This window comes from Dioscorea cayenensis, chromosome 1, assembly GCF_009730915.1.
Source record: "Dioscorea cayenensis subsp. rotundata cultivar TDr96_F1 chromosome 1, TDr96_F1_v2_PseudoChromosome.rev07_lg8_w22 25.fasta, whole genome shotgun sequence".
Classification (NCBI taxonomy): domain Eukaryota; kingdom Viridiplantae; phylum Streptophyta; class Magnoliopsida; order Dioscoreales; family Dioscoreaceae; genus Dioscorea; species Dioscorea cayenensis.
The window spans coordinates 20,473,818-20,486,464 of record NC_052471.1 but is presented as its reverse complement, the minus strand read 5'-3'; the positions used below and the strand labels follow the sequence as shown (position 1 = coordinate 20,486,464).

Sequence of the window (12,647 nt, the reverse complement as noted above, 5' to 3'; positions counted from 1 at the left end):
CAGTTACGGGTTGCTGGACACCCTTAGTTACACCGACCTTGACCACATAACACCAGAAGCTCTCTCTATGGGTCAAGTGTTCCAGCGCAATCGCCCAGAATCAAGGCCATTCCTCTCAGATCCGTGAATGCCTCATAGAAGCTTTTGGCAATGGAAAACCGGCAGGATGCCCAAGCCAGTCCAAATACCGAATCGAATGGTGTCCATTAATCGCCAAAGCTCACAAGCATACGCATCTATCGAACTCGAATGACAGCATCTCCGATTACAAACTCTCGGATGGTCGCTCTCTTAATCGCGCCAACGCTGCCGCCAACCACCCTCTACGAAGCGAGATCTCGATCGACCATCGAGCAAACCTCATCTCCCCGCTGCGTCGTGCCAGAATATACCGTCGTGGTTCTCAGAGAATCGGAGTATCCGCCTCAAAAGCGGAGCCTCGGCCAGGCTAGCACTCAGCGAACTCCCGATGCTCTCGAGGTGCTCATGCCCGCCATGTCCCGGGCTGGAGGAGGATGACTCCATGTGGTCTCTTGCTCGCTTGCTTCTTTGACCTAGGTGCCATAATCTACAAAAGATTTAAACAAAATTGATCAAACAAGTTGATAAAGCCAATGTCGCGAGAAATCCACACGTGTGTCAGGATCCGCACGGCATGGATCCACACGCAGCGTGAGAAACCGCACGCACCACGCTCAAAAATCCAAAAATACAACTCAAAAATGCTTCTAACTTCATTATAGACATAAATCATCGTTCTAATTGAAGAAATGAACCATTTACAACCATATTAATCGATGGAATCATTGAATTGGCAAAAATCATGAGAAATAGGGCTTACCGACAAGATGGGAAGAAAAAGTGAAGAATCGGCCGGAAAACCTCGCTAAAATTCTCCCAAATTGGCGCTATGGAATCGGAGAGTGATGTGAAAGTGTTTTCAGACGAATAGAAGTTGTGAAAACGGAGAGAAACGGTTCTTCTCTTAAAGAAAACTCATCGACCCTTGGCGTTTCAGGCAACCACTACGGCCGCGTGTTAATTATCCACGCCTGCGTCGCCCTATAGAAGACTTCAATCGAGGCAAAATGCACGCGCCTTGGCGCCTCGAAAACTTTCACCGACTCGAACAAGTTCCCCCACGATGCGTGAAAGACGACGCCTGCGCTCCCGACCCAGGGCAGCCGCACCGTGTCTCTGGGATGACCTCCTCTACGGTGAGCTCCGCAGCTGTGCTAGTGAAATTACCCACACCCATGCGTGGTTCACGAGTTGCCACATGTGGGCGCAGTCCACGCCCCCATGTGCTCTGGAAAATCAGCCCCAACACCGCGAGAATTCACACGCCTACGCGGAGATACCCACGGGCATGCGACATCTGCATGGTCGCTCATGGGGCACCAGACCGCCCTTGTGCCTTATCCCGGATGGGCTCACAGATACTACCCGTGGCACGTGGAAATTCCACACCGTGTTTTCTCCGGATGACTTAGAAAAACTGCAGTTCTGCGAAATTCTCCAACATGTTTTACACACTCGTGAGCCTGCCCATTATGCAGTTTTACGCTGAAAAACACGAAATAGAACCCAAACGACCAAACTTCGCGAATTTCTCATAAAACACACGATGAGTTTTAAAAACCCACAACAAAATCGCAGTACAAGCATCTAAAAAGTAAGACACCAACACTTAACAATTTATTCATGCAAACAAACTAAACTAAAAGATAAGAAAACAGTAAACACTTAGGTTGCCACCCAAGAAGTGCTTGTTTAACGTCACTAAGCTTGATGTACCTTGCTTACCTCACGGGTTCATGAATAAAGGTTGCCCTCTTACCCATAACTTGAAAGCATGATGAGCAAAGTCTCTTGTGGGTGGAGTGTGTACTATCGGGCTTCGGACCACCTAACAATGGTTCATCTAACTTTCTTGGTTCATGTACGTCTCCATCAGTCTTGGAGCGTTTTCAGTGGCGTCTCCTAGCCCTCTTCATTTTCCGGAGCACCTTCTTCAATATTCCCAAGGTAGATGTTACTTCTTCAGTCAAACCAAGCATCATGACTTCTTCATTGCTCTCCTCTTGGTCGAACAAACCTTCATATGGATCCTGGTTGAACATTTCCTGTATGTATTCATGAACAAGCTCATTAGTAGTGTCTAGGAAATACAAAGTGTCATCAAAATCGAGACAATGCCTCATGGCTTTAGCAAGGCGGTAAGCGAGTTTATCATCTCCAACTCTCAATGTGAGCTCTCCGCCATCCATGTCAATCAATGCTTTGGAAGTCTGCAAGAATGGTCTCCCAAGTATCAAGGGTACATCCTCATCCTCATCGACATCGAGCACTACGAAGTCAACCGAAAAAATGTACTTGTCCACCTTGACAAGCACGCCTTCAATGATACCTCTCAGATGTCGTACCATTCGGTCCGCCAATTGTAAAGTCATTCGAGTAAGCCTAGGCTCTTCCAAGCCTAGCTTTTGGAAAAAGGTGTATGGCATGACATTGATACTTGCCCCTGAATCCGCCAATGCCATTTCCTCACCTAAGTTGCCGATGTTACACGGAATGATGAAGCTTCCCGGGTCTTTCTTCTTGTTCGGCATGTTCTTTTATAGCACCGCCGAGCATGAAGCATCTAGCACCACTGAAGCACTCTCCTCCAACTTCCTCTTGTTAGTCAACAAGTCTTTCGAGAACTTAGCATACTTAGGCATTTGAGCTAATGCCTCTACAAAAAGGAATGTTGATGTGGAGTTGCTTGAATAAACTCGGGAACTTCTTATCTCTGCTCATTCCCTTGGTCATTTTTCAATCTAGAGGATAAAAGGGATTCTTGGCTTGAAAGGTGGGGATGCCACCTCTTTCTCTTTCTTTGCTCCCTCCTCGACCCGCTACAACCCTCAGGGTGCGTGTTCTATCGGCTTCTCACTCGGAAGCCTCCCTTCAACCTCACGACCACTTCTCAAAGTGATCGCCTTCACATGTTCTCTAGGGTTGGTTTCCGTATTGCTTGGTAAACTTCCATGTGGCCTTTCGGAAAGAGACTTCGCAATTTGCCCACCCTAATTTTCAAGGTTGTGCAAAGAAGCAGTGTGGTTGTGAAGTGTAGCCTCGACTGATTCAAACCGTGTATTTGCAAATTGAACAAATCTAGCCAAGTGATTCTCTAAATCCGTCATTCGGGTTTCCAAGCCTGAAATTTTGTTTTCCACTTGAGGTGCTTGTTGTTGTTGTTGGAAACCCGGTGGCCCCATGGCCTTTTGTGGTCCTTGATTACTCCATGAAAAGTTGGGATGATTCTTCCAACCTACATTGTAAGTATTTCTATATGGGTTCCCTTGAGGTCTCATGCCATTACCTACAAAGTCAACGTGTTCCATTGAAGAAACATCACCAAAAGAGATCGGGCAATCGGAGGGAGCATGTCCTCCACCACAATCTGACAATTGGTCACGGCCGCAACTCTATTCGAAGCTATGAGATCTAGCCACCTTTTTCTACTTGGGCCGCCAATGAGGTCACCGAATCAATTTCATCGATATCTGCCACCTTTTTCTTCTCCCTAGCATTCTATTGGTAACTATTTAACCCCATTTCCTCAATTAATTGACGAGCCTCATCGGGGGTTTTGCTACCTAAGGTACCTCCTACTGCCGCATCCAAGAGTTGCCTTGTACTTGGGTTCAAACCATTGTAGAAGGTTTGAACAATCATTCACTCCGGGAATTCGTGTTGCGAACAATTTCTCAGGAGCTCCTTGAACCTTTTCCATGTCTCGAATAGAGACTCCAATTCCAACTGAACAAAGGACGAGATCTCATTCCTAAGCTTTGTTGATTTTCTGGGAGGGAAATAGCGGGGCTAGAAAAGCTTCTACCATCTCCTCCCATGTAGTGATTGATGCTGTAGGTAATGAGTATAGCCACTGCTTCGCTTTCCCCTTCAAGGAAAATGGGAAGGCTCTCAATTTGATGGCATCATCCGTAACCCCATTTATCTTCAGCATGTCGCACACCTCGAGAAAGCTTTCTATATGACTATTTGGATCTTCATCGGCCAAACCGTTGAATTGTGCGGACTTCTGCAGCATATGGATGAATGTCGTCTTTAGCTCGAAGTTCTGAGCTGTAATCGGAGGACGCACAATACTCGATTGCGTCCCCAACACTGAAGGTCTGGCATAGTCGGATAGTGTTCGCTTTGCTCATTCTGTCCTGCCATGTTTTCAGATTCCTCTCCTTCCAAATTAGTTGAATTATGCTATTCTTCCACAGGTTCTTTCCCTTTTCTTCTAAGTGTACGTTCAAGCTCAGGGACTCCTTCATTCAATATTGATGGATTCCCTTGGGTCATAACTTGGAGCTACAACAAAAAGAAAGAAAAAGAAAATCAGAACGATGATAGAATGCGAAGATATGAAACAGAACGTATGGTGAAATAGCTAAGAAAACAAAGTGCAAAGTATCTCAAAACGCCTACTCCCCGGCAATGGCGCCAAAAACTTGACAAGGTCCCCTTGCGTATATCCCGCAAGTGCACGGGTTTGTCGAAGTAATAATCCCGGGTGAGCGGGTATCGAATCCACAGGGAGTAGGGAATAAAAATACATAATCCGATTCTTAGCTATGTGAAAGATTAATGATAAAGAGTGTGATAATGATTCAATTCTCAATAATAAAAGCAACAAGAAAGAGAGCAAAAGTAAAGAAGGGGGGTAAGGCAATCGATAGAGATGGGGTACCCGGATAATGCTACGCCTAGGATAATTGTTTCAAGTGCAACAACCCTCTATTATGCCTTCTAATCAATGCAATGGTGAGTCGTGGAAATTATTTATTACATGGTCCCAAATCTAAGGTCAACTATGCCTAACTCTATACATGTCCCGGAGGAGAAATCGAACAATCTCAACACCTCACACTCGCATAGAGTTGCAATGAGCTCTAGAGATTCCAAGTGATAAATGTCTTCCTAATTATAGACCTAACCCTTTGGTCAAGGTGAAAGGTCCCTAACCACAATTGAGCCATAGATACTAAGATCACATCAACGCTTCACTCCGTTGCACGCGCAACTAAGCCCCAGTGGAAGTTCATCCCTTAGACCATTCACTCTATTATAGCCTCAAAGAACTTAAGGAACGGAGGTAGAATCTATCACACCAGAGGGGAAAGGGGACTCTCCTATACCTCTCGACTCACCCTCTCAACCCTCTCCAACCTAGCTTTGTCTAACGCTTGTGGTGTGTCACTCACTCACAATGTTACCAACAAGAACTCTCAACCCTAGTGTCACTCTAGGGGAAATGTTCATACAATGAAGCATTCAAGGTTGGAAGTCACAATAAACATCAATTTATTGAAAGCATAATAAAGAGGTTCAAAGAAACAAATACATCCTAGGGTTCACAATACCCGAGTACCCACTAGGGGTTTAGCTCTCCATGGAGCTAATTACAATCAAAGAAATAGAATGTACAAGCAATGAATCTATAAAGAAACCCCCTCGTTGGTCGTGTCGATGGTCTTCTGGAGAGTCCTCTACTCGTCGAAAGGGATCCTTTGTCCGGCCTAGGATATACCTCGCCGAATCGGTGCCGACGAAAGCTCTCCCAATATTCTTCTTCCAAATGACGCACGATGTCGGAGCCATAGAACCTCTCCAAAAACCTAGCCAATACCCCTCAAAACCCAAGCCGAAGCCCTCTCGCTAGTTGGGGAAAAGATGGAGAGAGGAATACAAAAATCGCGGCTGATCTCGCTTTTAAATAGGGTCTGAACTCAGCGACTACATGGGCGTGGATGCTCCACACGCCCGTGCGGAATTTCCACACGGGCATGGATAATTTCCACACGCCCGTGTGGATTCTCTGTTTCTCTGGTTTCTCGGCCGGCTGTGAACAGTGTTGCTACACTACATACTTCAATGTTGCTATAGTACTCTGCTACAGTATTCATCCTGAATAGCTTCCCAATTCCATACTTTCATTGGGGTAATGCAAACGGGCACATGTTCACGTCGTGGATCACTTGCTTCTTCAATGGTGTACACGTTGGTGAAACTCTTGTTCTATGTGCATAAGTCTGAATGCTCGAGTGTGACTGCCTTTGTGTCCCTCCAAATGGATGTGCCAACTCCAATACGAGGAGGTTGGCACACACTCTAGCATCTCACATCGACCTATGTCTTCGCGTTTGAACCTTAGCAAGATTTCCTCCAAAATTGGTGCATTGTGATCCACATTGGCCTATTTCCTTCATACTCGGCCTCACAACCCTACCTGCATAAAAGTAACATAAAAACACACATATTAGTGTAAAAACCCGAACAAAGTAATGCTTAACATAAGAAAAGAATGCTTCGCATTCATATCACACAAGCACTTATCAAGGCATTACATAGAAAAACTTAGGATTAGGGTTTTGGTTGAAAAATATGAGGCATTCCATAAGAAAACATTGTATTAGAGTTTTCACTCAAGAAATGGAGGCATTAAGAAAAGAAAACATAATATTAGAGTTTTGATTCGAAAATAGTAGATATTAAGTGTGTTTGGATTAGGATAATCATCACTAAGGAATGGGAATAGACACAAATCTTGAGGTTAACATCCGTTTGGATATGCACAAGAATGGGAATGGAATCCTTATTGGAGGGAATTGAAGGGTGATTTTCATTACCCTAAATTTGAGAGTAATGGAGAGGAATGGGAGTGATTTTACATATCTACCCTTTTCCCAATTTTGTAAAAATAATAGTAATAATACTCCATATAATCTATTTAGTATAAATATTATAGGGAAAATTACTGTTCACCCCTCGTAATTTTCAAAACTTCCCAAAAACCCCCTCCAACTTTTGCACACCCCGGACAACCCTCCGTTATATTTTACATTCCTTTTAACCCCCCGCCGGTAAGTTGAAGTGGGTCCACGATATGAAATTCCTTTTTTGCCCTTGCAAAAGGTGGGAAAAATGGCGCTCAATCATAACTTTCTTTATGCATAGTTTTTCAATGCCTCCTCGCTTGCTTTTTCTCAAACAAAGTTTAGAAGACTCATATCTTGTTCTTCTTGTTCTTGTTCTTGTTCTTCTTGTTCTTCTTCTTCTTCTTCTTCTTTTTTTCTTCTTCTCATTTGGTGTATTCAATTTTTAGCTCTTCCGATTAAATTATGGAGAGTTTTTTTGTGCTATTGCTAGATACAGCGGGGAGGGACGAGTGCTAATGTTCACTAGCGACTTCTTGGGAATCAGATGTTAGGCTGAAATATGTGAGCGATGGGGTCTCGATATTTCCCATGTCGAGTGAAGTTTATCACACCCGATGGACATAAAAGCAGTATGTCTCATATAAAAAGCGAGGTTGACTTCCAGCAGCATGTGTCACGTGCACTCCATCTTCAAATGTTACGTTGTTGATCTTGTTGTTGAGACGGATGATGTGGCATCGTGATCCTCACGAAAAAGCGAGTTCTTCTCGTTGTAAGTTTCTTCTCGCTTTATGTTTATATAGTTGTAGAAGTTAATTATTGTTTATTATCCACATCACTTTGCTTTACATTTATCAAGTTTCCATTAACTTATTAACTTATTATTTAACTTTTTGTTTTAACGTTTAAGATTTATGTTTATCGTTTAAATATTTTGTGTCTCTGTTTAAATATTGATCGTGTTCGCTTTTAAACTAAAGTGTTGGCGTGAATTGAATCGGGCAGCTACATTTGCTCCACATCATGGCGAGCCTCGAGGGTGTGGCATGCCTTCCTTCCTCATCCGATCAAGTCGAAGTGTTGTCGTTGGATATTGGACAATGTTTTGAAGGCGTTGAACATTTCGTAGACGCACTTAGAATTTTGCAATCAAAAAGGAATTTTTGACTTCAAATTCATCGAAGAACGAGAAACACCGGGTGATCTGTGGAAGGAAGCTTCGACTTCAAAAAAATGGCGTATAAGGAAGCTATATTCCCCATACCGGACAATGACAGGCCGATGGATGAAAATCGCGAACTGCGTTTGCGACCGCCTGTGACGAGAAGGCAACCTCGGTGTCCTAGACGAAAGAGGATCGAATCGTAGCGTCCCGAGGTCCGCAAGTTGCGTTGTAGCCATTGCCACGCTTTCGTGTCACAATCGCAGATCGTGGAATGAATCATTGTCCGACTAGGCATTGTGTATATACTTCTTATTATTGTTTAAATATTGAACTTTATATTTAAATATATCTCTTACGTTTTAAATATTTTTATTCTCTCGTTTAACTCGTTATTTTTATCGTTTAAAAATAAATTTGTATCCGCTTAAAATGTACAACGGGATGGTGCTAGCGGTTCCCCATAGCAGTAATACACGCTCGGTTCCCCAAGCGCTTTCCACTCCCGTCGCACATAAAAAAATCGGAACATTACATTACACTCTATAAGAGATTATTAAGTAATAAGGATATTTTAAACAGAAAATATTAAGTATATTGACAAAATTTGTCATGTTTTTCTGAAAAAATGAATTGAATTTAAACTGGTTTACATTTGAAACTATTACACCTATACAATGACTATGACCCCGCTTGCGTACACTCCCCTCCGGTTCGCTTTTTACACGAGTAAAAGCGGAGTTTAAACAATTACATTGATATTTACACAATGAACTATATACTTAAACACCGAAAGTGTATGTTAAACAATGAATCTGGATTATTAAAGAAAGAATCGTGTATACAAATATAGAAAGAATGACTAAGAACCCGCTTGCGAAGACTCCCTTCTGGCTGTGATGCCGGCTGCCCTCCCCTCCCTAAGTATGCGGGAAACATACCTTAATCGCAGATAAGGGACGTCAGTCTGCGGTACCCGTAGCTTCTCACCGGTGAGTAACTGCTCGATAAACCGCATGACATAGACGCTGCGATCGACACTTCCTTTTTTTACATCGTGGGGCTTCGATGTCGTGAACAAGCGGGTACTGCGGTCGCCGACTCGCCCAACTCCATGTCGATACAGATGTCGAATAGGTTCCGCTGTCGAGATATACAAGTTCATATTAGAATGCCGATTATTTACCGAACACTATTACACAAACACAAAATTATTAAAGCACTTACCATTTCTAGCGCGTTTTTTATCGTATTCTTCGCTTTGGCATGAAGAATAATGCATGTATTCTTGTTTTTTCATTGTCAAGGGACGACGACATGGAAGTGGCCACTCATAATTATCGGGAGGATGACGATGTCCACTTCATGCAAGTTGCGTGCGGCATCTCCAATCATAGCCATCGTGGATTCATGTGCCGTCAGCCTCGCTTTGACATGAACAAGGCCGATGGTCGTGTGATGGAAGCGCGCCTCTTATAACGATATGGCACTACGCTCATCGCCTTTTTGCAAGATACATACGAATGCGTCCCATCACATCGCTCGTGACCATCTCCTTCCCCTCGAGCGGGTCGAATAGATTGGCGCGTGTGAGTCGACAGGAGTCATTCTTCCACACGACTAGGCTTTCGTGGTTGAACGGAACAAAGACATGTAAACAATGTTGTAAGTATAAAATTAAACGTTAAAGTATAAACTTTAAATTCTATATTGAATGGTTAAACGGTAACGGTAATATTTAAAGGGTATCACTTATAAGTTAAATGTTATCTGTAAATTTTAAACGTTAACGCTCCTACTTAAATGGTAACTAAAAAGCAGTTTAAACAATATCATAAAAAAACTTCAAACTTACTTGTCCAATGTATCTTCGAATGAAGACTTTCCAAGTTCTTCTACTTTTTTTATTGGCTTCCTTTAATGGGGAGCACGACGGCAGAGATCAACGGGAGACACTTCTTTACATGCTTCTTGTTCTTGTGGGATTGTGTCCGCCGATGCAGACGACGGTCGACCCGTTAGTTCCACCGTGAATTCCACTCGTTGAGGATAGACTCAACGACCTTCTCAACAGTGAGTTCCACGGCAGTAAAGCATCAATGGGAGACACAACATTGTCTGGTTGTTCTTCTTCATGGATTGTGTCCATCTTTGATGCCCAGCATCGTCACGCCGCCGGTTCCACCGTATGCATGATGTCGTCAACAACGAGTCGACGATCTTTTTCCACCGCTGCAAACTCGGCGCCATCTTCAATCTCCTCCACCGTGATGGGCATGTCATCAACGTTAACAACATCGACCACCGATGGTGCTCGCTGCCGATGAGTCGCTGCTATTATTTCATCGTCAGCGCAAGACGGGTGGAGACGGAGGCATTATTGTTTTCCTCTTTTTGCAAGCTTCTTCGAATGAGGCCGTCTTTGAAGGGCCACCCGATGATGTCCTCGTCGTCGAACTCCGACGGCGTATCTCGTCCCCGGGTGCTTCATTTGTTTGAAGGGAAGCGCGCATCGATCATGATCGTGACCGGCCTTCCAATGCCTCCACCCGAGCGACAAGCCGAGGAACTCGGTCATCAAAATCGGCAAGCCTCGCATGAGAGTTGCGAGTGACATCCTCGCCTAGTGCCTGCGGGAGCCGCCACGCTCGTGGCGACACGGTCGGGGGAAGCCACGGTCGGGCAGGGGGTGGGGAGGGCTTCTCGGCCTCGACGAATGCGTTTTGACTCGAAGCGAGGGAGAACGGCGTCCAGTAGCGCAAGGGAAGAGGTTTTCCCCTCATCTTGCCTTTGAGCAAGCGGTTCGGGAGCAATAGCATCCGGACCGAGCGGTTGGCTTCGAACAAATACTTCTTCATCGAAAGATTCGGGAACCATTTCGAGAAACTAGCATGTGTAAAGCAAACAATCTTAGCGAAATTATTTAGTTTAAAACAATTAAAACTATATTTACATATGTAACTCATGATATTTAAACGTTATAACCTATTGTGTTAAAGCATGAACAAACAAATTAAACATTAAACTAAAAGTTTAAACGGTAGTTGAACAAAGTTAAACGGTAAGTTATAATTTTAAACGATAGATGAATAAAGTTAAACGGTAAATGATATGGTTAAACGTTAACGTCTACAGTTAAACAAAATATTTTTGAATTATTACCTCTTTTCCTTCGAGAGATGACAAACTCGTCTCTATCGTCGCTTGCTTCCGGTAAGTATTTTCACCGTAGCACAGCATCCTTGGGATCTTGCAAAAACGGACTTTCTTTCCGGTTCCGTCGCTACTAGAAAACTGGATGTTAAGCGCTCACGTGCAACCCCTTAACATACCCGTGTTGGTCTTCTTCCCCAGCGCATCTAGATTGCACTCGGGTAGCGCCCCATTCCGGTAGATCATCGACATAATCAACGATCCGATTAGGAACCGAGCGGGAGGTATTTGGGAAGAGGATTGTACCCTGTGGAGGTACACCATCGATGAGTTTGGCAAAAATTCTCCTCTTCTCCCCTCCGTCCAACGAGTTCTCGAAGAGTGCTCCTAATGGAGTCTCCGTGTCTCATGACGTCTTCGATAAATACCTCTCTCGAAAAGTCGACCGTGTTTTCTTCTTCGAAACACATCGCCTCCCCATCGCAACGCAGCCAAGAACGATCTACTACATCTTCGGTCCGGAAAAGTCGAGCATGCTTTCCCGATCCCGAATTTATTGGTGCGGTTATCGTATCTCCGCAACGTAGAGTCAAGAAGGGCCCGCTCTTGGTATACAGCCTTCCAACTCGATAGAATGTCTGTGAACGGTGTCCTCGGATGATCTCCCAGTGTCGAGGGATCATGTGAACTTTCAATTCAGCCCACGGTCTCCACTACACGGTGTCAAGTAGCATCGCCCATTAACTAGATTGACCGCCATAATCACAAGCTCGCGACAATAATAGCACATTGTTAAGCGGAAATGTAATTTGTTAAACGAGTAAACACTCGGTTCTTAAACATCGATATCATTTTTAAGCAGATGACGTATACTATTAAACAGATATACAAATAATTAAACGGAGACGAACTAACTAAACGGTAAAAGCTCATTGTTTAAACGGAGACCCTCATTTTTACAATCGCAACCATATCAATCGAACGATAAAGCGTAGATTATAAACATTACACAAAGCACAACAATCGGAAAACCATTTCGATCGTATACATAGACGAAAATGTAAAACAAAACAAAAACCCTAGCCGAGACATCTCCCTGCAGACTAACAAAACCCCAGCCGATTAATCCCCCTGAAAGCTTCAATGTCTTCCAACAAAAACAAAATCACAAACCAAAACCGAAAAATGTCTCTTCGTAACAGAATAGTTAACAAAAAACCATAATGAATACCTTAGACTGCAAAGTGACGAAATGCCGAATACTTGCACGGGACTTCTTCTTCGAGACGCCGGTGGAAAGGGAAGAGTGCCGGTGGGAAGAGAAGAGCTGGAGACGCGAGTTGAGCTGGAGTCGCGAGTTGAGAGAAGACAAGCAGCTGTAATGCCTAAGAAAAACCCACCCACTTCCTCTCACACCGCCGAAATGGGTGCAGCCACGACTTCCCGTGCAAGGGCATTTTCGTCCATAAAATTTTAAATACACTCCGTTTAATGCCGTTACGTACTTTGGGGGTTTCAAAATCATGGAGTTGAAAAGGAAGGGGTTTTTGGGTATTCCGAAACTATGGGGGTTTGTTTGGCAATTTGGCAAAGTTGTAGGGTGCAATTTCGCA

At 43.9% G+C, this 12,647-nt stretch overlaps 1 non-coding gene across 1 annotated transcript; it reads left to right on the top strand.

The window, feature by feature from the left end:
- Window positions 1-3,733: 3,733 nt before the first annotated feature.
- Window positions 3,734-3,840, top strand: LOC120268638. Its single transcript, XR_005538979.1, has one exon. It is a non-coding gene; the product is annotated as a small nucleolar RNA R71 (small nucleolar RNA).
- The last annotated feature ends 8,807 nt before the right edge of the window (window positions 3,841-12,647 follow it).